The sequence below is a fragment of the Clarias gariepinus genome, chromosome 15 (assembly GCF_024256425.1).
Source record: "Clarias gariepinus isolate MV-2021 ecotype Netherlands chromosome 15, CGAR_prim_01v2, whole genome shotgun sequence".
In the NCBI taxonomy this organism is placed as follows: Eukaryota; Metazoa; Chordata; class Actinopteri; order Siluriformes; family Clariidae; genus Clarias; species Clarias gariepinus.
In genome coordinates, this window is record NC_071114.1 from 11455831 (window position 1) to 11479992 (window position 24162).

At 36.1% G+C, this 24162-nt stretch overlaps 1 protein-coding gene across 3 annotated transcripts in view; it reads left to right on the top strand.

Annotated features, from left to right (window-relative positions):
- tbl1xr1a (TBL1X/Y related 1a) overlaps positions 1 to 24162 on the top strand; it is a 70978-nt gene that overhangs the window by 32856 nt on the left and 13960 nt on the right. Inside the window, exons 2-3 of one of the 3 annotated variants that reach the window (XM_053512863.1) lie at positions 3861 to 3928; positions 20371 to 20436. The gene's annotated coding sequence lies outside the window, so the exon portion shown is untranslated. The remainder of the gene's footprint in view (positions 1 to 3860; positions 3929 to 20370; positions 20437 to 24162) is intronic. The other 2 variants (XM_053512864.1, XM_053512865.1) reach the window with 2 other exon arrangements.

Here is a 24162-nt window from a genome sequence, read left to right on the forward strand (position 1 = left end):
TGTTGTCACAGCACCATCAGGTTTTTTTTCAGTACTACATCCTGTAGGGTTTATTAATCCTTTAGCACAGACAGCTGTCATCCATTGACTTATTTTATCCTTTTGTAGGTATATATTTATAATATGCTCATGTGTCTATATATAATGTAATATGATGTAATACATACTAATATATATCATATTAATGTTGTTGTATATACAATATATTAATGTTGGTTATTGGCTGTTTATCAGACTGATTTATAAAAACCAAAATTATTTAGAGTCGTCTTTCTTAATTCTCATCATAACAAATTGCTGACACTGGACTCCTTACCATAAATTTTAAATAAATAGCTCTTTAAAACAGCAATGGGTATGGGCACTGTTTGTTTAATAACACACCTTTTAATAAATTTACTTTAGGGTTTAGATGATGTTGTGAAGCTATGTGAAGGTATTACAAAGAGCATGTTCGTATCAATGCGTGATATAACGGACATCTTTACCATCAGAGTTGCAGATGGAAAAAATTAATCCACACCTTCTGACTGAATCAGAATTCAGTGCTTGTGGTGTTTTTATTTGTAGTTCTGAGTATTATCATTCATTTGCGATAGCAGTGTCTTTGGCAATAATTTTAACGCTTATCACAGTGCGAGCTGTGTGCTTACACCTTATCATAGTGTTGGCATACTTACACCTGTTCAGTGTGTCAAGTAATGTGATGGGTTACTGCACTATAAATGAAAAAAAGTCTGAGAGGAACAGCCTATTTAGCTCTTCTGACAGCTTTATGTTTCCTGCTCATGATCAAAAAATGGCCATACTGTGATAGGTTTTAATCAATGCAAAAGAATGTCTTTTGTTCATCAGCGCTGGTTATCAACTACCCTAAAGCCCCATTGCTGCAATTTCTCCCTGAAGACTAATAAGTACAGTGTCATTTTTAGTGACGTACGATACAGTTGCAGTTCTACTCATTTGCACCTTTACTGAGCTACAGTTTTATCCTCTGGTCTCAGATGACTGAGTTAAATCGTTCTGTTCTGCTTCTGACTGAGCTGTTAAAAGGGTGTGAGCCGAGGTCCAGTAGAGGCCAGACTGGTTGCCGAAAGTTTCGTGGGCGTGGGAAGGATATGCCGTAACCTAGGATAGCCTGAAAATAAAAATGAATGGACAGAGTAGCACTTTCTGTTTTTTACTGTAATGTTCACATTGAAATTGCGTTTGTTCTGAGTGGAGCAGTGGCTGTTTCAGCGCAGCATGAGGGCTCGATCTGTCGATAAAGCGACACAGAGCGATACTGTCTGGTTAACCATGTAGGGCACTTCAGAAAGATATGTCCTGATGCTGTGTGACTACGGTTTTAGTGATGTAATAGTGTTTTGCTTTACTGCTGACAATTTAGCTTAATGGTAAAAAAAAAAAAAAAAAACAGCAATAGATTACAAGGAATATAAAGCATATTGTCGTTTTCTAAACTTTTCTGGAAAATAAGCATGTCTACTCTAGACGTCATCAGATGTTGTCCCACTAGTAGTGAAATGCTACTCAAAATTTAAATCTCCACGTTTGAAATTAAACCAGACAAATCTGGCATAACAAGCTTATTTTAATGGAAGTTTAAATAGGTAGCTTTCATAGGTAGCCAAGTAAAAGAGCCAATGCTTTAGAGTAAAATACGGGGCTCGGGCTTCCACATGATATGATTTCAATTCTTAATGAGCATATTTTTCTGTTTCTTAAACAAGTTAGCACATGTCTCTGAGCTCCCACAAAATTGTGTCTGCTAAGGCTCTAGCTGAAATAACCTTCAGCTGAAAGAAGCAATTTTTTCATATCTCAAACTAGGGCTGGCAAATAAATCAAAATATTTATCCAAACTGACATTCAGAACTTCTAATCTTCCCCATGTTCATTATTTCAGTTTTTTTCCCGTTAATACTTTTCCATTCCGTTGATACTTTCCAGACTGATGTGTGCTCATGTTCATGGTCCCTTAAGACATACTACTGCATATGTAATTGCATGGGTCTGCCTCGTCCCATGTGCGACATAAAAGGAACAAGGATAGGAACGCTTTCATTAGAAAAAATTTACCTGGCTTAAATGATCGAGCATATTTACAATACAAACATTTTTAGTGAACCATGGGGGGGGCATCAGATTAATGCCTTATTATTAATTTTTGCATAATAGGGCATTAATCTGATGTCCACTGAAACTGTTGTGGTATAAATAGATGCAAATGTTAATAAATAAATAATATATATATATATATATATATATATATATATATATATATATATATATATATATATATAAACAAAAACTATGTTTGATTTGGATTTAATTGAGGTTTGATGTCACTGAGTTTGTGACAATATTTTTATCTGATTTTTGTAGAGGCAGATTGCTATTTAAATGTATCAGAGACATGGGGGATTCACATCACTTATGTACACATTGATTATAATGACAGAAATGATTCGAAAATTCCAGCCTAGCTGTTTAAGCACACTGATCTGATGATGTTTGTTTCCATGCTTAAAGCATTTAATCAGAATGTATGTTGTTTTTTGTTAGTAAATGTTATTTTTGTGTTAAAAAATTATCACTCCACCAACAATCTGATCAGGTGTTTTACATGGCTAATATTTACCTGTGAAACAGAATATTAAAGGTGTACATCATTACTTCCTCAGATTGAAAATTCACTTTGATCAGACCGGATCGAGTCAGAATTTTCCAACTAAAAAGTTTGCATGATATGTTTTTGTTCTAATTGTACTATTATTCCGATTATTACTAGAGTATTAGGGTGTGTTCATGTCAACGAAACTTTTGTTACCTTGATTCTTTTTACTTTCTCTCTTTTAAATTGATGCATCATTGCAAATCATCTAATTAAATACTTGTTACACCTAGTGAAAACTCCCCCTGCTACCAAATAAGGTGGGGGAAGGGGTTTTTATTACATTGTTCCCAACCTAGCATTTCAGTTTCATTTTACTTATTCACCCACAGTTAAGTTTATCTCTATCAAGCTTGATCTTGTATTAAAAGATTAAACTAGACAGTCATATTTGTGAGAATAAATAAATAAAAAAAAGAACCCAAAAGAATAGTTTTCTGTTCAAAAGTACTTATTAAATCCACAAGATAAGAGTTCTGAAAAGTGGAAGATGGTTTAGCAGGCAGTACACTAGTGTACTGTTAAAGGGTGTTGTGTGTGCATGTGTAAATAAAATATGGATAATCAATTAAAATAAACAAGTGATATGGAGAAAAGAGTAACATGGTTCCAGGCATTTGTGAGCATCAGTGAAAGAATATTGGACATCCCATGGTTCTCAAATGAGGCGTGGTGGTTCCATTTGTCGGGGTATGGTAACTCGCAAAAAAAACACTTGTATGTGGGCTGCTAAAAATCCCGTTTCACCCTCACCAAACACAGCTCCATGATCACAAAGCCTGTGTATATTGTGTGTGGTGTATTTCTCGGTTGCGCATCATAGCCCCGTGTTCTTTTGACACCAGAAAACAGGGATCACTTCCGCAAGGGCATGCATTGCAATCGATTACACATTTGTTAAAGTATGTAGCGTTTTTTTGTTAGTTTGTTTATTTTTTCTTTTTTTTTTGTGGTTCAGATTGCTTCATCAATCACAGAATATTCGGGGCCTCTTTTGAGTGAATCACCTTGTGTCTAAAGACAAGCATAAATCAGTAGTTTAGTGATCTTGTCCAGTTTAACATCAGTATAAGCTGTAGGTATTTTTGTAATGTTTTAAATTGTAAATCTATTTCGTTGCTATTTTCTCAGGTATGTGTTTGTAGAGAGAACTATTTAACTGGGGTTTCTGTGTTATTTCTAGATTTTAAGAGACTCGGAGCAGAAGGCTGAAGGTTGAAGCCTGACATCCTGACGAGACCTGATCACATGGTAAGCTCAGATAAGCGCTTTAACCAGCCTCAGATGACACGGCCGTGTTTGGGGTCAGCATCAAACCTCAATCAGTCATGCAAGAGCCTAGAGGCTAGTACTCGACCATGAGGAACAGCAGCAGCAGCACTCCTACACAACACCACTGGACTATGAAATCTAAAAAAGATTAGCTGCCCGCTTCACTACTAAACCATTCTTTGCTGCATTGCTGTTATCTCTTTTATCAGATATCAGTTCAGGGCTGTTGTCATAGTAACAGTGCTTTACAGTGAGGATTAGAGCTTAGTGTTGCTACAGTAGGTGATGGGAAAACTAGCGCCCTTCTATACTTGATGTCTTACAAGCTTAAAATATGGTAACTGTAGCTTTCTAGCCCTAGGGCGATGATGTATTGAACTGTAGTATTTGGAAAGCACTCACATTATGTGTTCAGGCAAATTTGTTGGATCAGATATCAGCTATTGGTACTACTATAGTACTACAGCATTTTTAGGATTAACAAAGAGTAGCATTAAATATTATATACGTTAATAACTATTATTACACAAAGTAGTTGGATTAACTGTTTAAAGATTGTTATAGGTAGATCTTTGTACAAAGAAAAAAATATATATGACGGCAGTTATAATGTCAAAATCCCAATCACCTATTTTAAGAACACTATGACTGTTAAAGCAGAAAGTCTAGCAATTTGTTTATTTGTAACTTTTGTATAGGAATTTTGCATTTTAGCATTAAAATATAACTGTAAGGGCTTTGGGGGGGGGGAGGGGGGACAACGACAAAAAAACGAGCAGTGTTCTTTCCCCTTGGTAAAATGCCCAATGTAAATCTGGAACAATCAACGGTTGCATAGATGCATTGTACTCCCCTATGTTGATTGGCGTTTCCTGGAAGCCACACCTCTTCTATCTTGTTTTAGTAATTTTCCTGCTTTAGATATGCTGAACCTGCACCCCACTCTCAGTAAGGCTATGTTCACATTACCAGCGTGTAATACTCGTTTCGGATTTTTTTAATTATTATTAACCTAATGTGCCACAGATCGGGAAATTCTTTTTCCTTTATTTATTTTTCTAGGTCCACCTAAAGTGCAAATCTGATGTTTTCTCAGATTGTTCCGAACCACTTCCATATGTGGTTATAAATTGTGTACATATTCTCTATGTGGTCATGCAACTTGAATAAGAACATGCAGATCAGAAAACACACATTTACTCACAAATCAGTTTTAATCCAGATGGCGTGAGCAAAGGTGTGTGCACATTCATGTGCCGTTTCAGAGGTCAGACGCGCCCACGTTAGAATCAGATAAAAGTCACTTGTAATTATGAATGTGAAACGTTATGACATGCAAATTCAATCTGGCCAAATTTTTTAAATTTGAACCATGTGGCTTGTAATGTGAACATATAGCTTAAAAGTTTAACGTTTTGAGTTTTCTTTATGTAAAAAAAAAAAGAGTTCAATTTAAGTGTGACCCAAAAAGTTTAAATATTCTCACAAAGAAGCATCTAGTTGACCAGTTCATAAATAATCTTCACTGTAATGAGGATTAGAATGTAGACAGAGCAATAATCAGATACCCACTATTGGGTCAGTACTTGCAAACAAAAAAACAAAAATAGTGAGTCAGAAAAGTTGGTATCCAAAAAAAAGAGAACAGTTTATTGAATTATCCCTGTTTTGAGGTACTGAAAGTGTTGGTTGTTGTTTTCTGCCCTAAGTTGCTTTGTTTTGTAAACAGTGGGAAATCTTGGCTTTGTGGAAACGTTTTACAGCTAATACAACACACAAGTCATTTGTAAAAGAAGGATGTCAATGTTTTTATTTACTTAAGCAATATCAGAGTGTCATGAGAGTGAGTGCTGTTGTGCCAGATATCAACAATGATAATATGGATAATACAACACCAACAGTTAAGAGGCAATTCAAAAGCATTATTAAGACAGCAAAGTGTCATTTAAGATGATAAACCGATCAAATATTTGTTCCTGCTGAAGTGCTTTCAGGACTGGTTTTAAACGTGGATCTTGACATAGCCCCTCTGTTCTCAGTACAAACAAACAAACGTCAGTTAGTGTGATTAACGGTTATGAGCGGCCCAGTGCTGTTACCGTCTATTATCACCACTTGTGAAATCAGATTGCTTGGTCTGAAATAACTGTTTTATCATCATCATCATCATTATTATTATTATTATTATTATTATTATTATTATTAATAATAATAATAATATTATTATTTCATTTTCCCCATTCTCCTTGCTGGAACCACTCATTCTTGTTAGGGGTTGACAGGTCAGGTATGTTCTCAGTTTATATGAATAGGCTTTGAGCAGTACGGTTTTCTTTGTCAAACCACAGATATTTCCGTAACCGTGCAGCTCTTCTGCATAGTTCAGACTTTAGAATAGCAACAGTGGTTCCACAGAGGCTGAACAGGTTTCAGAAGACGTGGTTCACTTGGGGAAGTGAAATACACATCCTAGCATCGCTTATTGTGGTCGGTGTCTTGTCATATCCTTTTTGTGTCATTTGAGACCAGTTCGGTCTGGTGCACACACCATGACAGTCTTCAGCATTTCTCTATCATGTTCAAAATAATTAGTGACATATGTAATGTGAACGGTAAGCGCAGCGGCAAACAAGAGCCAGTTACAATACAATATGAAACTTTTAAGATTTTACAAATTGCAAGAATTGTATATGTATATAAATATCACAAGGCCACACACACACACACACACACACACACACACACACACACACACACACACACACACACACACACACACAGTCACAGAGAGCACCAACCTTCATAAGAGACATTGTTGTGTGTACATTGGGACCGAGTCTGCTATTTCATCATGGACAGCAAAATACAACAAAGAGCTGAGATTCTGGGTGAAACTGGACAGAAGAGACGTTTACCATGATTTTGCAAGTTTATGGCAATGCTGTTTGTGCTTCAAGATTGAGAAAACTTCACTCAAAGACGTCCAGAGATCAGGAAGATCGATTTGATCGATTCAAAGATCGCTGTCAGTATGTCATACGGAGCAGTCCAGGCAATCCTCACATGTGATTGAAGGAACATGAGCAGAAGGAACGGTGTGTCAAAGTCTGCCGCGAACTCCGTCAGCGTGCCATGGATGGACCTGTCCTTCATGTCGATGTTCATCACCAGTGCCGAAACTTGGGCATATGGGTACGACACTGAGACAAAGCAACGGTCTTCACGGTGGAAAGGCCTTCATCTCCACAATTTTAAAAACGCGAGGTAGTTCTAAAGCTTGCCCAAGTACATGTTCATGCTCTTTTTCAAAAGTGCATTGAGAATTCGTCTTCGGGGGTCAGATCGTCAATAGCGAATTCTCCTGCCAGGTTTTACAGCGTCTGAAGGGGGACGTACAGTGAGACGGACCGAATCTGTGGTGCTAGAATATCAAAACTTTTTGATCATACCTCGTATTTATATATAGAAAAAAATATATAATAAATTAATCGGTTAGAAATTACACTCGTTGTTTACGGCTCCAGCTGACTGATAAACAGTTTGAAGGCCAAGACACTTAATTTGCCACATTTTTTTTAATCGGGGGAAATATTTTTTTTAGAACAATGTCTAGGTTTGATACAAGGTTTAACTTCTTCCCCAAAGATTGGAAGCAAAGAATATGTAAAAGAAAAAGAAGGGATCATGTTCCATATCACATTTGTCTCAATGAGCTGCCCGTGGAACTGAATCACTGCTGTTTATTGATGATGTGACATCTGATAAGCAGTACTGGATGAATTCTTGGCTCTATAGAGCTGTACTTTCTGCTCAGATTCAACCAGGTGACACAAAACTGAGCGCACATTGCTGCATAGTACAAATGGATAGTGACCCAAAATATACCACAAAAGTAACTTGAACCAAAGAAACTGTTTGTAAAGGGCAGAGTTGGTCATCTTAACCCAACTAAGCTGCGTTTCACTTACTGAAAATGAAACTGAAGACAAAAAGGCCTACAGACAGGCGGCAACTGAAGGTAGCTGCAGTAAAGTCTTGGTAAACTGACTTGAGAGAGGAAACTTTTTGCATCGAAAAATTAAAATGGGTATAATTTTTTTTTCATTGTTAGATTGTTCAATTAATTTTGAATCTGTAAAAATAGTTTTATTACATTTGTAATAAAATTTAATCCGTCGACTCAAAGCTATTAGCTTTACACTTTAACATCTTAATTGTTACACTCGCTTACTCACTCATCGTCATTACCGCTTTATCCTGTATTCAGGGGTGCGTGCTACATTGCTAAATTTCAAATACATTTATTTTTTTATTTTTTTGTCGTCTTTTGTTCAAATACTTATGGATCTTGTTGTATGAAAAGTCGTCTTCATGTTTGTGCAGCATGATCACTCCCTGAACCAGTCAGGCTGACTCCTGGGGCCACTCTGTTTCTGATGTAACTGTGTGTGTGTGTGTGTGTGTGTGTGTGTGTGGTGAGAGAGAGAGAGAGAGAGAGAGAGAGATTCCTATTGAGGAAGTGAAGCCGTCTAGAGCAGGTGCAGTGGTGGTTGGGTGGTTGGTAACGAACACCTCACTGTACAGCGATACCGCTGGGGGAAGGGAACGGCACAATACACATCGTCTCCACGCAGCCTGAGGACGTTACTACCAGACATGCACAGGCACGTTTCAGAGAGACATTCATGAAAAGAGACAAGCATGCAGGAAACTAATCAAGGTCAAAGTAAAACCCAGAAATAGGTCAAGTTTAAATTACATTATTCAGATTTCAGTGTTAGACTCTGTGTTTACCAGACAGTGGTTTATTGAGGAATATTTGTTTTATGGTCAATCTGCATGACAATTTTCTTTTCACTCCCGCTTGCAAACAACACTGTCCACACTGTCTTCTTTACAAGAAACAACTGCACTTTCAGGAATGTGGCAGTCATGCAGTGCCAAAACCGTGCAGATACATGTTGAGCTTTATTTATTGTTAACGTCTAACGCGAGTATGAAGTGTATGTGTGATCTGTGTGTTGCAATTTACACACAATTGTTTATAGAGTAAGAAAATGAATGTTGGAAAATAAAAAATGAACATGTGAGGAGCAGGGATAAATGCACCTTGTTGTCAATTGATAGAGGTCAGAGAAAAATTGACAGATTGGTTCGAGCTGCCAGACGTGATGTAGTAACTCATATGATCACGATTTACATCCGTGATGAAGCTTATGCATTACAACAGCAGAATACCATGTTGTGCTTTCTGTCTTCTTAGCCCAAGAAACTGAGCAGGAGAAGCTTAGGTTAAAAAGGTCATCTGGTTGTTTCCCAGTCTACACTGGTCCACTTAAAGTTGGTAAGCTCTTGTGCCTGTGATAGCTCTAGATATTTGTTTTTGGTTGTGTCTCTGATGTGGTCGTCTTTTGTTGTAGCACATCCACCTCAAGGTTTGTTTTTTTGTGCATGATGTGCATGAAGATTTTCTTTTCACCAGGTTTATAAAGAATAAAGAGTCATTCTTGTCTGAGAAGAGTCCTTCTCATTAACAATGTGTTCCAACCAGCAGTCCCTTCACTTTTTAATTTTTTTATTTTTTTTGATTTTGTGTGTTTCTCACCACTCTCTATAAACTCTAGAGAGTGTGTTTGTAAAATTACCAGGAGATCAGCAGTTTCTGAAATTCTCCAACAATGTGATCTGGTTCCGACAAGTATGCCGCAGTTAAAGTCAGAGCAATCATACTATTTGATGAGAACACTACCTAACCCTTAAGCCCCTCTCGTACATGCAGGAATCCGAGGAGAATCTCGTAGAGAGCAATTTTGGCATGAAAAAGTGTTACATTGTAGGCGTACGGATTCGAGGAAAGCTTTGACGAGCACAATGAATTCTCGGCGAGCATATGGTGAGTGTATGGCGAGAAGAAAGAATATCCACCAATCTCATAGTTTCTCTAAAAAGCGAGAACAAATCCTGAAACAAGGAGAGGTGACTAGAGATCGGTGAGAGGCCCGAGGCTGCAAGGAAAGCTTGGCGAGAGCATCACGAGTGAGGCAAGAAAGAATACCGTTAGTGTTGATTGTACACTGTGACCCTTAGCAGGAGTTCCCACCACCGCTTTCTTCGATCACGCCAACTCTCTTTTGAATTACTTGGATCACCCATCAACGCTTATCGCGTTCTCCCCAATAACGCCCACCAAGTGGAAAATGCATTCTTTTTGAACTCGTATGACTTGATTTTTCCTCAATTTCATTGTCACTGTCCCGCGTCCATGAGATTGGTAAAAACTAGGAGAGACCAGTGACTTTGAAGAACCCACAGAACTGAGTCTATGGGTGCATAAGAGAAATGCATACTCTTATTTATTTAGTTTTTTTTCCAATTGATAAAAGTCTTCAGAAATAATTGACATGTCCAGTAATTTCATAGCTTTTTGGCATGTCTGGTGATATTGCAGAGAGGGTTGGGGAGTTTAAGGAGAGCCCTGGAGTTCCAGGAAATCTCTAAGAACATGCCAATTTACTTGCCAAAACCGCTCTTGGAGAGAATTCTCATTGGACTGTTGTACGTATAAAAGTGGCTTTAGGGGCATCTGTGTGATTTTAATGAATTGCAACGCTATCGCATGCTAATTTGATTGATAAGTGCATAAATAAACAGGTTTACAGGTGTTTCCATTAAAGTGACCTATGAGTGGACATACAGCAGTTAATTATTGGGCAGTTTTTCATAATGTATAAGCACATTACTGTATTCTTGCACTACATGACAAGTCTGTGATGGTTTTAAACATTTGTGTACTATAGTACCACATCATATGGCCGATTTCAGCAGTACTGAACAACTTAATAATTTCAAAAACTGGGTCCTTGGCACTTCTCCTATAAAATTTGTTTATAACATGGAAAAGAATTGAGGCCATTTCCCCGCAGAACCGTTACGGTTTGACATCAGATTTGGCGCATATGTTTAGCAACATGAACTGATGTTAACAAACAAGCATTGGGTTCATTTGCAATCTGGATGGGCTATCGAAGCAAGAAGTGACGCATATCTCAGAAACAGCTTGATGCCTTATTCAATGTAGTTTATCTTAGTAAGCACTCGTTTTCTCAATGGTGTGTGTGTGTGTTCTTTCTCTGTCACTTAGGACTGCAGACAAACATCGCAGCCCCCTTCATTGCTGTTCACAGAAGAAAAAAAAAAAACATGGGCTGTTAATTAGATACACAGTCAAGCCATATGATTTGCATTGTTTATTTCTAACTTGGAATGAAAACATTTAGTTAAAAATAAGGTTAAAATTGGAATTGCGGCACAAACTCATCAAGCCTTAAATGTGACAGCAGCTTTGTCACAGCCGAATGTGACTAAAGGTACATTTATATTCTCGATGTTCAGTCCATTCAAACTTCTGAAGTGTTTTAGTAACTGTGTTCTGTTGAGGTGGATGAGAACACAGCTGGTGTGGAGAAAAACATCTGCTCTAAGAGCATCTGAGTGAGTTTTCCAAGTAAATTCAAGCAGTTTCATGATTAATGACGTGTTTTGATCCTGACGTAATTACAAGAACTGAGTCAAATACAGTATGACGTTTATTCTGGGTAGTAGGTTTTGAAAAAAATTTTTTAGGTTGTTAACTTTAGCTATAGCACTGTTTAGATTGATGAACAGAGAACACAAAACATTATAGATGAGTTTATCTAGCCACTAGCTCCACATTCTCCATACCTGATTGAGTCTGGTACAGTTGAGAGAGCTTTGTGTAGGTTTTTATTTTGCTTATTTCTGACCAATGTACGAAATCACTTTAAGAGGACACTTTCAGCCTAACATATTCTTCGGACAAAGAAATTTTGCTTTTCATTTTCCTCCATGTGCATCGTGGGAACCAGTTTAAACAGCAAACAAGTAACTTTTTTTTTTCTTTTTAAAGTAGAATTACTGATTAGTTTGGGAAACGAATTAATAGGTGTGAGTGTGTTTTTCGCATGATGTCTGTATGCAGGGATCCTACTGTTGAAGTACTGTTTGGCCTTTATTTGACAACCGTAACATTTGTAAGTCTAAAGAGTGTTCCTATGGTTTCAGTGCTCTAAAATTGTATTATTTTAAAAATAAATAATTGTTGCAACAATCAGCGATAAACTTGTTTGCAAAATAGTTTGACATTGTGTATAAAAAAAAATCGAGTGACTACAGATTAGTGCTGAATTATCCTGAATGAGGTTGATTGGATTAATCAATCCTTATAGATTTGTTTATTAACGTTATTATCTTCAGGTCCCATTTAGGGCTGCAACAACTAATCGATAAAATCGATAATTATCGATAATGAAATTCGTTGTCAACGAATGCCGTTATCGATTAGTTGGGCTGCTTACGTCACTAAGGCGCGCGACCACAAGAAGCACAGATACACAGCCGCTCGCGCAATGGAGGTTACAGAAGCGTCTGCAGGAAAAAGCGCGCGCCCCGTGTCCTCCAAGGTATGGGAGCGATTTACATTAAACGCCTGTAAGAAGACGGTAACCTGCACGCTATGCAAGACAGAGCTTTCACGGCATGTCATGCACGAACCCTTAAAAAGAAAACATGTTGGTGTTACGGATGGCGAAACGTCAGCAGGGTCAGTAAAAACTATCTCATCGTGTAAAAGTTGCTAACTTCGGGACAGTCGCGCTCGATCTGTTGACGTGCTACTCGCTAGCATCACATTGCGCAATCACCTCATGAGCAATAGTGATTAGTTAAATGGCGCTACTTCGGATTAGTTTAATTTACACGTTGCAAATAACTGAATATTACATTTAGTGATTGTTGTGGTTTTCAGCGATGCAAATAACAGTATATTTGTGACTATTAGATTTTTGCATTTCTACAGTTTTTTTTATAGTCCACTACAAAGTTAACTTGTAATTTACTGTGGTTTTACTTATGCATACATCATTTTATTATACAAAATTACATTATTTTAGCTGTTTATATCTTATCAATTGAATATATCAGTGTATTTTTTAAACTATATACACTCAACAAAAATATAAACGCAACACCTTTGTTTCTGCTCCGATTTTTCATGAGATGGACTTAAAGATCTAAAATTCATTCCAGTTACACAATATTACCATTTCTCTCCAACATTTCAGGGTGGCCTTTTATTGTGGGCAGTATAAGGTACACCTGTGCACTACTCATGATGTCAGATCAGCATCTTGATGTGGCACACCTGTGAGGTGGGATGGATTATCTCAGCAAAGCAGAAGCGCTCACTATCACACATTTAGACTGATTTGTGAACAATGTTTGAGAGAAATGGGAATATTGTGTATCTGGAATTAATTTTAGATCTTTAAGTCCATCTCATAAAAAATCGGAGCAGAAACAAGGGTGTTGCGTTTATATTCTTGTTGAGTGTATATATATATATATATATATATATATATATGTGTATATATATATATATATATATATGTATATATATATATATATATATATATATATATATATATGTATATATATATATATATATATATATATATATATACACTGTATATATTATATACTACATTTCATTTAAGGTTTAAAATGTCAAAATTAAAGATTATTAAACTCTTTATGTGGCTTTTGCATTTTTAAAAGTTTATTTTTATACATAAATAACACCCTAATTTTTTTTTTTTTAATAGTTATAAGCGAAATATTAAATAAAAGAAGCGGGTAGGTTTGATCCGATTAATCGATTAATCGAAAACATAATCGCCCAACTAATCGATTATCAAAATAATCGTTAGTTGCAGCCCTAGTCCCATTGAGCAACTGCTTGTTTTTATGTATCAGATTTTCAGCGCTTTATTTTTTTTCCACACAGTTCTAATCGAGAGTTCTTTGTTGAAGACCTTTCACGCAGTTCTTGAATGAAGTAGTTGTAATGCACGATACGGTCAAGCAGTCATTTTTTTTTCTTTTTACAAGCCGTTCAATCCAAATTGTAATTGTAAAAAAAAAGTTATTGCACAGTACACTAAAATATTAAATTAATTTGACATCTGCTTCCCTCTGCTGTTTCTCGTCTTTAGCTGCCTTCGAATGGGGTCGCTTCAGTGTTTCTGAGACAGTTTTGTGTGAATGGCCAGTGTTGTTATTCACCACTCAACAAGTAAATGTTTTCTGGTAGTTCTAACACAATGTTCATGTTTCTTAGTTGGTCATAAAGTATAAAAGAATTTTAAAAAATCTGGGGAAAATGTGTATATTCATGATGATTCATAATTTTTTTCATTGATAATTTTTGCTTGTACACTGCTTATATAGAAACTAACTATAAGTTAGTATTTTAAAAAGTTTGATTGAACTTAAATACAATTTTCTTAGTTGCTGAAATGAAGTTGCTGGTAAAAGGTTGAACCTGTTGCAAATGTTTTGAAATAAGATTAAATTTTTTTTTTGTTTTGTGAATTAGACAACTCTTGCATTTTAAAAACAATAAAGTATAATGGATTGCCATGTGATCACAGTTTCAAGATGGCTGTTAAAGTGATAGTTTCTCATATCTTTTCACACTTGGTTTGACTGCTGTGTCAAAACAAATGATGTAAATGGAGGAAATGACATGGTCAAGTGCCACACGCACAGTGTGTGTACACGCCATGCTGCTTTCTTTCATTTTCATATTTCCTGTGTTCAGGAACCATTTAAAATTTACGTGCTAATTTGGACTAGGCCTTGCAAATACGGTATATATTACAAATAAAAGCACATTTGGAAGTAGTAATATCAGTAGAATATTTTGGCGGCTGCGCAAAAGTAGATATGCGCAGCCGCAATTACAGTCTCAGTGTGATATTTTTGTTCTTCTGCAGTGATGCATGGGAAAACTGAAAGGTACAGACATGTTAAAAATAGAGATGTTAATGATTAACTATTCGATTCAGAATTTAACAAGTTAAAAATCTGTTAACTGTTAATGTTTATGCTCAAATTATCGATTAACTTGTACACAAAAGTATGCGCTTGCCATTCAGGGAACATGCAGCGTCTAGCATGGTATTTTTAGCCACCATGTTTTTAAAAAAGTACAGAGAAGAAATGAAAGTAGAAGAAAAGAAAGTATTTACAACAGGATTTTTACATATAACCAGACAAAACCCTGCACTTGAGGTAGAAGTAGAGAAAATATTACTCAGGCAAACGTAGAAGTCCTCCATTTACATGTCTACTTGAGCAAAAGCACAAAACTCGGCTTCAGATTTTTCTAAAGTATCAAAAGTACTGAGCTTGTATTACCTTACAGTAGTCTTTCTCACATTAACACCGAATTTGTAAACATGCTGTTTTTGTCACTGTCATCAGTTCTGCTTCTGATTTCGCACACCTGTTCCGTTAGAAGTCGTGTCGTGATGAAAAGGCAAGTCACACATTTACGCATATCCGTCAGCAAGTGACGAAAGGCTCTTTTTAAATACTTTACACCACGGTGGTTAGGTAACACAACAGCGCAGAAATTAAGTTAAGTAAAAATACAGCAAATTTGCTGTACGGTGTAGTGGAGTAAGAGTAAAAAATAACCTCTTATAAAACTACTTAACTGAAGTACAGATAAATATTAAAGTGAAATAGTGGAGTAAATGTACTGTTGCCTTCCACTTCTGCACACACGCGCACACACACACACACGCACGCACAGAAATATACGTATGTGTATATAATATATATATAATATATATATGTGTGTGTGTGTGTGTGTATGTGTGTGTATGTGTGTGTGTGTGTGTGTGTGTGTGTATGTATGTGTATGTATGTGTATATGTATATATATAAAAAAACACAGTTTTATCTCCAATTTATTTATTTATTTTCAAATTAAAGCCTTTTAAAACTCACTGCATCTCGTCATTAGTTATTGATGTGGTTAATCGATTATCAATTCCTAGTATGTTCAACTATGTTTTAAACCGTATGAAATTTTCAGTCCTAGTTGAAAGTTTTAAAATCGGCCATGTTTGCCAATTTTCCGCAAAAATATTTAGGTTTATATTTATTACTCGAACATTTTCATACCTTATTTATTGTTTCTGTGAGATGGGGAGAAGTGGACCGTTTCGCTCCTATTAGGTTATATTCATGAATTTTAACATGTGATTATGCACACTTACGGTAAACTGCTTAGCTCCGCAAGTTGGCAGGTGATACCGATAAAATAATCAGTTTTAATTTTACCTTGGTATCGTGACAGTGTAGAGAAAATAAAATCCTTAACCTCTTAGTGTTTGCTTTTGTATGTCAAAAGTAATAAGTCTCAGTTGAGGTCAGTTGCGACATTTAAAATGATTACTCAACATAACCCAATAATATCAACGCTCCAGATGTTTATCCCAATAAATAAACTCTTAAATGCTTCAGCCTATTAATACTGACTGTACCTGTATAGTTTTTTAGTTATATCATGCAACATAATGCCATTTCACACGAAGTTGTTTTCAAGTCCTGTGTCTCTCATATAGTTTATGGAACAGATGCACCTTATATCCTAACCGGCAGTTTTGTGAGACACACAACTCATGCGCGGAAAAAATAAATAAATAAAAAAAAATATATATATATATATATATATATATATATATATGTATATATATGTGTGTGTGTGTGTGCACGTGCTTACACACACACTCAGATACTGACACACACACATGCACATACTACATGGTCTTACAAATGTGAGATATAAATTCACTAAAGTAATTAGCTCACTGTTAAAAATCATAAATGGGGATTTAAAAAAAAGAAAGTTAGTGCTGTTGCCCTGGATGTTTAATCGTTACAACTGTGTTAGTGTGAAAACCGTAGAGCCAGAACATGCCGTCTATTCAGCAGGTGCGGCTTCACAAAGAAGCCTTAGAGAGGCAAGAGACTCTTTGGGAGCTGCTCATATGAAGGAAGTGGCTTTTATCCCAAAGTATCTCTCTACAGGCGCCTCTGCCCAAGACAAGAGACTATTGAGGCCAAACGCTGCGGTCGTTCACTCACTCAGCCATTTCACTTTAGGTGTTTTTCTCTGCTGAGGAAACCACACCGTTCATTTTACAACATGTATTCCAAGCCTGTTTGTGTGTGTGAAGTGGTGGGGTGATTTCAGGGGATTACAGAAATACTTAGGTGTAGTGATTAAGTTAGTGATTACTTATTTAGGGAGCAAAAATAAATATTTAAGTAGGTGGTTATTAATTTATTTATTGATTTAAAAGAATAATCAACCTAAAAAAGTGGGTAATAAATTAAAATATATTTAACAATTATAACGATAACATTAGATTACGATAACGATAATTGCTGAACTGTGAGTAAGCACTCTACGTTTATTTTTTTTTTCCTGTGAGACAGGACCAATGATTCTTTCATTACATTACAAGTTGAATGACAGAATTTATTTTAAACAAAGAAGCAGACAGCATGAAATCTGTGGATTAAACTGGATCTTTCTCCGTCGCTCCATCCAAAGTATGTGATTAGATATATTTATAACTGCTTAAGCAGAAAACTGTATTGCGTACACGAGCTGCATGGTGCAGTAAGTAGGAGCGCTGCTGCTTCTCATTTAGAGAATTAGAGGTGTGGATGGTCTGACACAACATGTTTCATTTAAGTACACAACTCATGAAATAGAATAATTCACATTGATGGTTTACATAATCGTTTATGACTAACTGCGGAACCTCAAGAAATATTTATGTATGTATGTATTTATTTTACTATTATTATTATTATATAAAACAGCGAGCCTGGAAGTGAAATGGCGTTGGTGTTGTGACAGTGGATTACGTAACTGATGAAATGTCAATGCTTTTCATTCTGGTTCGTTTGACAGAATGTGTGGAAACGGCAGCATCATTGATCATTTCAAAATTCAGCGTGAAGTCTGCCTTTATCGGCCCCAACTGCCAGCGGAGAAAAGTGTCTGAGATAAATGCTTCTTGACTGTTTTTTTTTGGACATTTTAATCCGAGGCAGACCCATCTCTCAGATTTTATTTTAATAGCGTTATATTCACACAGTGAATGTGTTTTGACAAAACCAGGGTGATGAAGCAAGTCTCAAGGTAACTGATTTTACTGTTCGAGCTGGCACGTCAGATAATATCAGACGATGCCCAAATTTATGTAAATCAAACGGAAGGCACCTCTCTGTGAAGTTCATTCAGCGTTGATATTCATCCCGACCTTAGCACCACGCGAGATGCAAAACGACGTAGGTCGTGTACATTTATTTTTTTCTTCATGTAGCTCATAGCAAAAACGTAACCCAGTTTGCACTGTGATTGTGTATAAGTCCTTTAAAAGACAACCTTTCTCCCCCCCCACAAACGACCACACAGCTCCTAAAAATAACATCACCAGTGCAGGAGTTTCCGAAGGTGCTTTCATGCCTGTTAGTCTAAAACAAAACTGACCCAGATTGATACTTTTGATTTGAAACAAAAAGCAAAAGGGGTGCTTTAACCCTAGGGTAGAAATTTACAGCAAGCTTCATCTTATAGTCTGTTTAGCTCACAACCCCAAATAAAGAGCTTTTTAAGAAAAAATTATACCATAAAAAAGTTCATTTTATTTTTCAAATATTCTAGAGTCAGTAGATGTAAAGTTAAATATGTCGATGATCGAGACATCAGTGTGGCATGGGATAGAAGCAGAAGACTGTTTGGGCTTTTAAGGCTCCTTGTGCTGCAGTTTAGAGGGCTGATAATACTGTGCTCTAAAGAATATTTTACACATTGTATTTTTCTCGTGACTTTGTGGTGTCATTCTGTCTCTCAATCTATCAAGTCATGAGCACCAGGTTTACATGCAGTCGCAGAGAGAGAGAGATATTGGTGGAGGGGGAGAGGTTATGTGGAGTGTGCGAAAGTTAAGAGAAATGTAAAATGTAACAAAGATTCATGGAAGTGCTGTCATGTAATGAAACAATCAAAGTAAACAAATACAAACAGTACTGTCACATCCCATATTTTGTTTCAAAATATATTCATAATATATATGGGGTGATATGCACTTTCTAACTTTATTCACACACATTCCTGTCGAATCAAATCCTCAGAGGAACATACTGAATAAATAAGGCATTATTAATTGTAATTTCATGTTGAAGTAATAAAAAGTTAAATTTTTTTTAAGTGTGATATTGTTTAAAGATGTAGACATTTTGTGTAAGGTGTGATTGTAGGAAATTAATAAAGGATTGTTTTATATTGACCGCAATGTCAGTTTTTATATTTTATAAGTACAGTAAGTCCTCAACTTACAAACATTCGAGTTACAAATTTTGGCAGATAGAACAGACTGTAGTTTTATGGACATTTGTAGATGCGAACAAATCATGGAAGTAGCTCTCGTGAATTGTACAAAGAATAGACACTGCAGTGCACCAGATACCAATATTTTAGGGCTGCAGCTAATAATTATTTTAATAATCGATTAATCTGATGATTATTTTTTCGATTAATCAATGAATCGAAAAAAAAAGAAAAAAAGAAAAGCAGTTATTTCCAACCCTTTATTCAAAAACAGAACTAAAATCTTTAGAAATGCACAAACATGTTGCTTCTTGAGCTGTTATAATAATAATAATAATAATATTAATAATAATAATAATAATAAAATTAAAATGGTCTAACACAAAAAACATAGACGTGTATGCTTTACATCTGCCACATATATACAGTGGAACCTTGGATTACGAACATATTTTGTCCCGGAAGCGGGCTCATATTTCAGAACACTCATAAACAAAACAAAATTTGTAAACACACAGAATCACTGCTGTAAAGTAAAAATAAAACAAATTAACCTGCGCTTTACCTTTAAAAAGAATCGCGACAGAGCAGTGTTTCTGTGTAGCAAAGAGGGAACGAGTGTGTGTCTGTGAAGGTAAAAGTGGGAGGTAGGGGTGTGTGTGTGTGTGTTGTGTTAGCGGCATACTTAATTAAATTAACTCTAATAGACTTCTCCATAGCATTTAAAGCCATTTTTAGGATTGATTGTCTGTTATTTGTAGGTCTGACATTGGTACGTAATGACCTTAATCTTCGTAGTGATTTTAATATTTTATCTAACATAAAATACAGTAAAATACAATATTAACATCACAGGATTCCCACAAGATTTTCTATGCACTACTAATGCACCATACATTGCCTGTAATAAACAAAAGACAAACACATCTTTACTGTACTTTACTGTGACATTCATACTATGGGTTGAGTCAGTGGTTTGCTTGAATGTTACTTATATGTCTGTTTAATTCTAAGACATATTTTTGCCTAGTTATTTTTAGTAAATGCGCTGACCTATATGGTCCAGATGTTTAATATTCTCTCTCTCTCTCTCTCCCTCTCTCTCTCTCGCCTCCTCTTCCCACCCATATTTGTGCTATTGCAGGTGCTGAGACACCTGGACAGGACCCTTATAAATCGTTTGCATCGCGGAAAAATACTTGATACTGTGGTAAGCACATGAGTTTGTGGTTTTTTAATTCTTTTTTTCTTCTGCTACCAGGAAAGTATTTTCATTTTAAAAGTGGAAATGTCTTAAAGTTGTGCATGTCTTGTAGGGCAAAAAAAATAAATAAAAATAATCCTAAGCTTTTGGGCAAATACATACTTTTGCAAACAATACATGACATTTTGAGTTGTGGATCATATTTATTAGCAAATGTTAATTTATCGCCTGCCAATAAATAACACATGCAATCTTAATCTAAACCCTTCCTCGTCTCCTATTAGTAATCTTTCTGCCAGTTCTGGAGTTGAATGTGAAACATGATAAAGTTTTTGAAAGATTATGGTTTATTGTATTACGGAAGATTTAGTTTATTGTAATCTTCGATAAAAATAATAAATAGATTTGCCTGGATTATATATAAATATGAATAAATATTAAGGTTAATATTAAATGTGTTAATGCATGTAATTTATTTAGAAATTTTAATGCATCACTATTTTTTAAAAATCCTAATGGGTTTTTTATAATCGCAGCATGTGTAAGATAATAGCACGTTTAACTTGGATAGTCAGATGACTGAGAAAACACGGTACTGAACTTACGAATTCAATATGTTCTGGTGGGGAGTTCTTGAGGTGAAAAATTTGTATTGTGAAACGCATTTTCCCATAGGAAATAATGTACATGCAGATAATCCGTTCCAGCCGCTGAAATAATTACAAATTTTCAACACTATAATCATATCTTTGCATCAGACCTAGAAAATACATGTAAATAAAGTGAAATATATAAAATAAATAGATATTAAACCTCACCTCACCTTAATTTATGATTTTTCTTGGCATCGCCTTTCTTTATTAGCTTTTCGTCTTGCCAACTTTCTCTGATCCATGGTGCTATGTCTTCACTAAATCTTACACAAAATGCAAAAAAAAAAAAAAAACACACTTTGCTTGGGTTTTCACTGACATAAAAAAGTTTTGGGTGGCTCCCGGTCATACGCACAACTTAGCCGGCATTTGGTTAAGTTGCCGAAAATGGTTTGTTTGGCAATGCAAATTTCTTGCAAAAATTTTAATTCTTAAGGCCAAAATTCGTTTGAGAGGAAGTTTAGAGGAATGTTTTTTTTATTTATTTTATTTTTGTCTGTTTGTCAAGCCACACAGTGACCTATGAATCATTTAAGTATAAAAAAAAACTTCCAACTTAAGGCATGAATCAGTGAGAGAGGTGCAGATGATGAGAGATGATCAGGCCAGTGATACGTAGACTGGTGAGGCTGAATACTGAGTGGTTGGAATAGCTGAGAGGGGAAATGAGGTTGCTGCGTAGGTTGTTATATAAACGACCAGTTATTTAAAAAAAAAAAAAAGTCTCTTTAGGCACTTTTCTACATTACAGTAAAACTATTGTTCCCCTTTCTTTCATTCAGTATACATAATTTAATAAGAATTAGAGGAAGAAAAAGACTTAAGACTTTTGCACAGAACTGTGCTTATTTATTTGTTTCAGTGTATGAGTTTTATAATGTTCGTCAGTTTCTCCAGATGATGGAATATAACTAAAAAAAAAAACATCTTGGGATCTATAAGGGTGTTTGGCAGGCAGGAAAAATAGGTCAACAGTTAATTTTTACAAGCTGCAAACATTCATTTAAATGTGGTTGCTTTATCGGTTTCGATTGAGATAGCTAACTGCTGAAGAATTGTTGTTGCTCATAGACTAGTAGATGTCTGGATTTAAATTTAGTCATTTCTCTTTTGTGTGAAAGTTAAGGGGATTTCCTGGAAATGGTCTAAGTTCACTTGGCTTGTCTGCAGATAAGAGATATGATAAGAGCTGACTGCTGGAGATTGAACCTAATTTATCATTGATTACTCCCTTAGGACAGCGGTGAAGGGAGGGAATGATCAATTTTTATTTGCCTTCCGTCTGTCCACTCGGCATTGGGCAAGGTGGGGAGGTGGGCATCTAAGGTTTGTGTGCGTGTGTATATATGTGTGGATTGGCGGCGGAGGGGGAGATTAGCTCATTTTACTCTCACTAGGGCAGGTTGAGTGAAGAGATCAAGTTCATCTAAGAACTGCGGAAGTTTTTCAGATGAGCTGAAGCGATTTATAGTAAGGTGCTTCTCTGGAAATAAAAAAATAAATAAATCATCTCTTACTGAAAAGGTCTAGCGAGTTTATTCTATAGAGGCCATTATTTTTGCACATATTGCTCTGTCATGTGAGTCCTCATGACTGTGAGATTCTGTTATCTGAACAGGTTACTGTTTTACATTACATTGATTTTTTTTTTTCAGTTTCGAATCCCCATTGTGCTCTGTGGTTTCTTCACCAGTTTGTCTCCGTTGGAAAATTCATGTTTACACCAGGACTGATAAGTAGGCACCTCTCACTGCTCTGGCAGGTAGAATTTGAGTCAAAATTACCCTGTTGTGTCCTTGATGGTAAATGGGAAGGCCAAGCATGATGGCAGAGATTGATTTTTGTATAAAAAGCAGTACGGTTTCCATGATGGCATGCTAGTAAAACTCTGCACCCACACTACAAATAAACAGATAAGAGATACGAAGAAATCATAGATTTCTTGAACGGGGATAATTTTTTTTATGTGTCCGAAGATGACTAGTTATTAACCAAGCACCAGAGCTTCAAAACATAAAGCCTTTTCTTGCGTTGCCTTCCAGTGCTTTTATTCTCCTTCTGTTGCAAGTTAGCCTGTTTATTGAAGTAAAGCGCCATGCCGCATGCATAAATTCCTCGTTACAGAAGCCTGGAGCGTGCATAACCAAGAAGGTACTATCCATATTTCCATTCTGTCTTCGAGGAATTCAGCCATGTCAAGTATCTACAGAGGTTCTATTCTTTGCGTAAAGTCACGCTTTCTTTTTTTTTCTTCTTTTTTTTTTTTTCTGAGCTCTTTTGAAGAGGAGCCATGGGACTGTCTTTCCCTTGATCTGTCTTCCACCTGTATTCTGGAGATAACATGTGTTCCCCTGACTGAAAGAGGCCTCTCCTCACCCAAGCAGGAGTCAAACATTCCTACTCAAATACCACTGCCGATACCATGTGTGGGTTTTGGATATAAAGACCAAAAAAAGGCTTTTCGTGGATGCTTTTTTGGATCTTTAAGTCACACCAAGTCGTGTTGGTTTGTACAAAGTGTAGGCTTTATTTGTTGCTACACATTTCCCCAGATTATTTAACAGTTTCTTGAGTCTTCTTTTTTCCCTGCACATCCTACATGTACTCCTCTTCCTAGAAATGACTGGTGCTGTTACAAAGGTAAGGATGCTGCTTTCAGCCTCTGATGTGCAACCCACAGTCTGTACACACTGCAGATTTTATTATTTTTTTCCGTCCACTTTTCTAGCCACAGGCTTCATGTTCCTGAGGTGTACGGTCTGACCGGTACACCACGGTTCCATGTGTTCACACTTTTATGCGCAGCCTTTCAAGGGCAAACCATTTGGAGACACTGACAGTAAAAGCATCACATTTAAAGGACTCTAGTTACAAGACTATAAAAATTAATCAAATCCCAACATTAAATCTGACCATCAGCCTTCTTCCAGAACTGGGCAAGCTTAAGACGTTCTCTTTCAAAGCTCTGTCTAATCTTACCCATGTGTTATTGAGTGTTTTAGTGATTTCGTCTTAAGGTAAAACCCTTTGTGCTTATTAGCTATGGGAGGATATCTTTTTTTTTTTTTTTTTTTTTTTT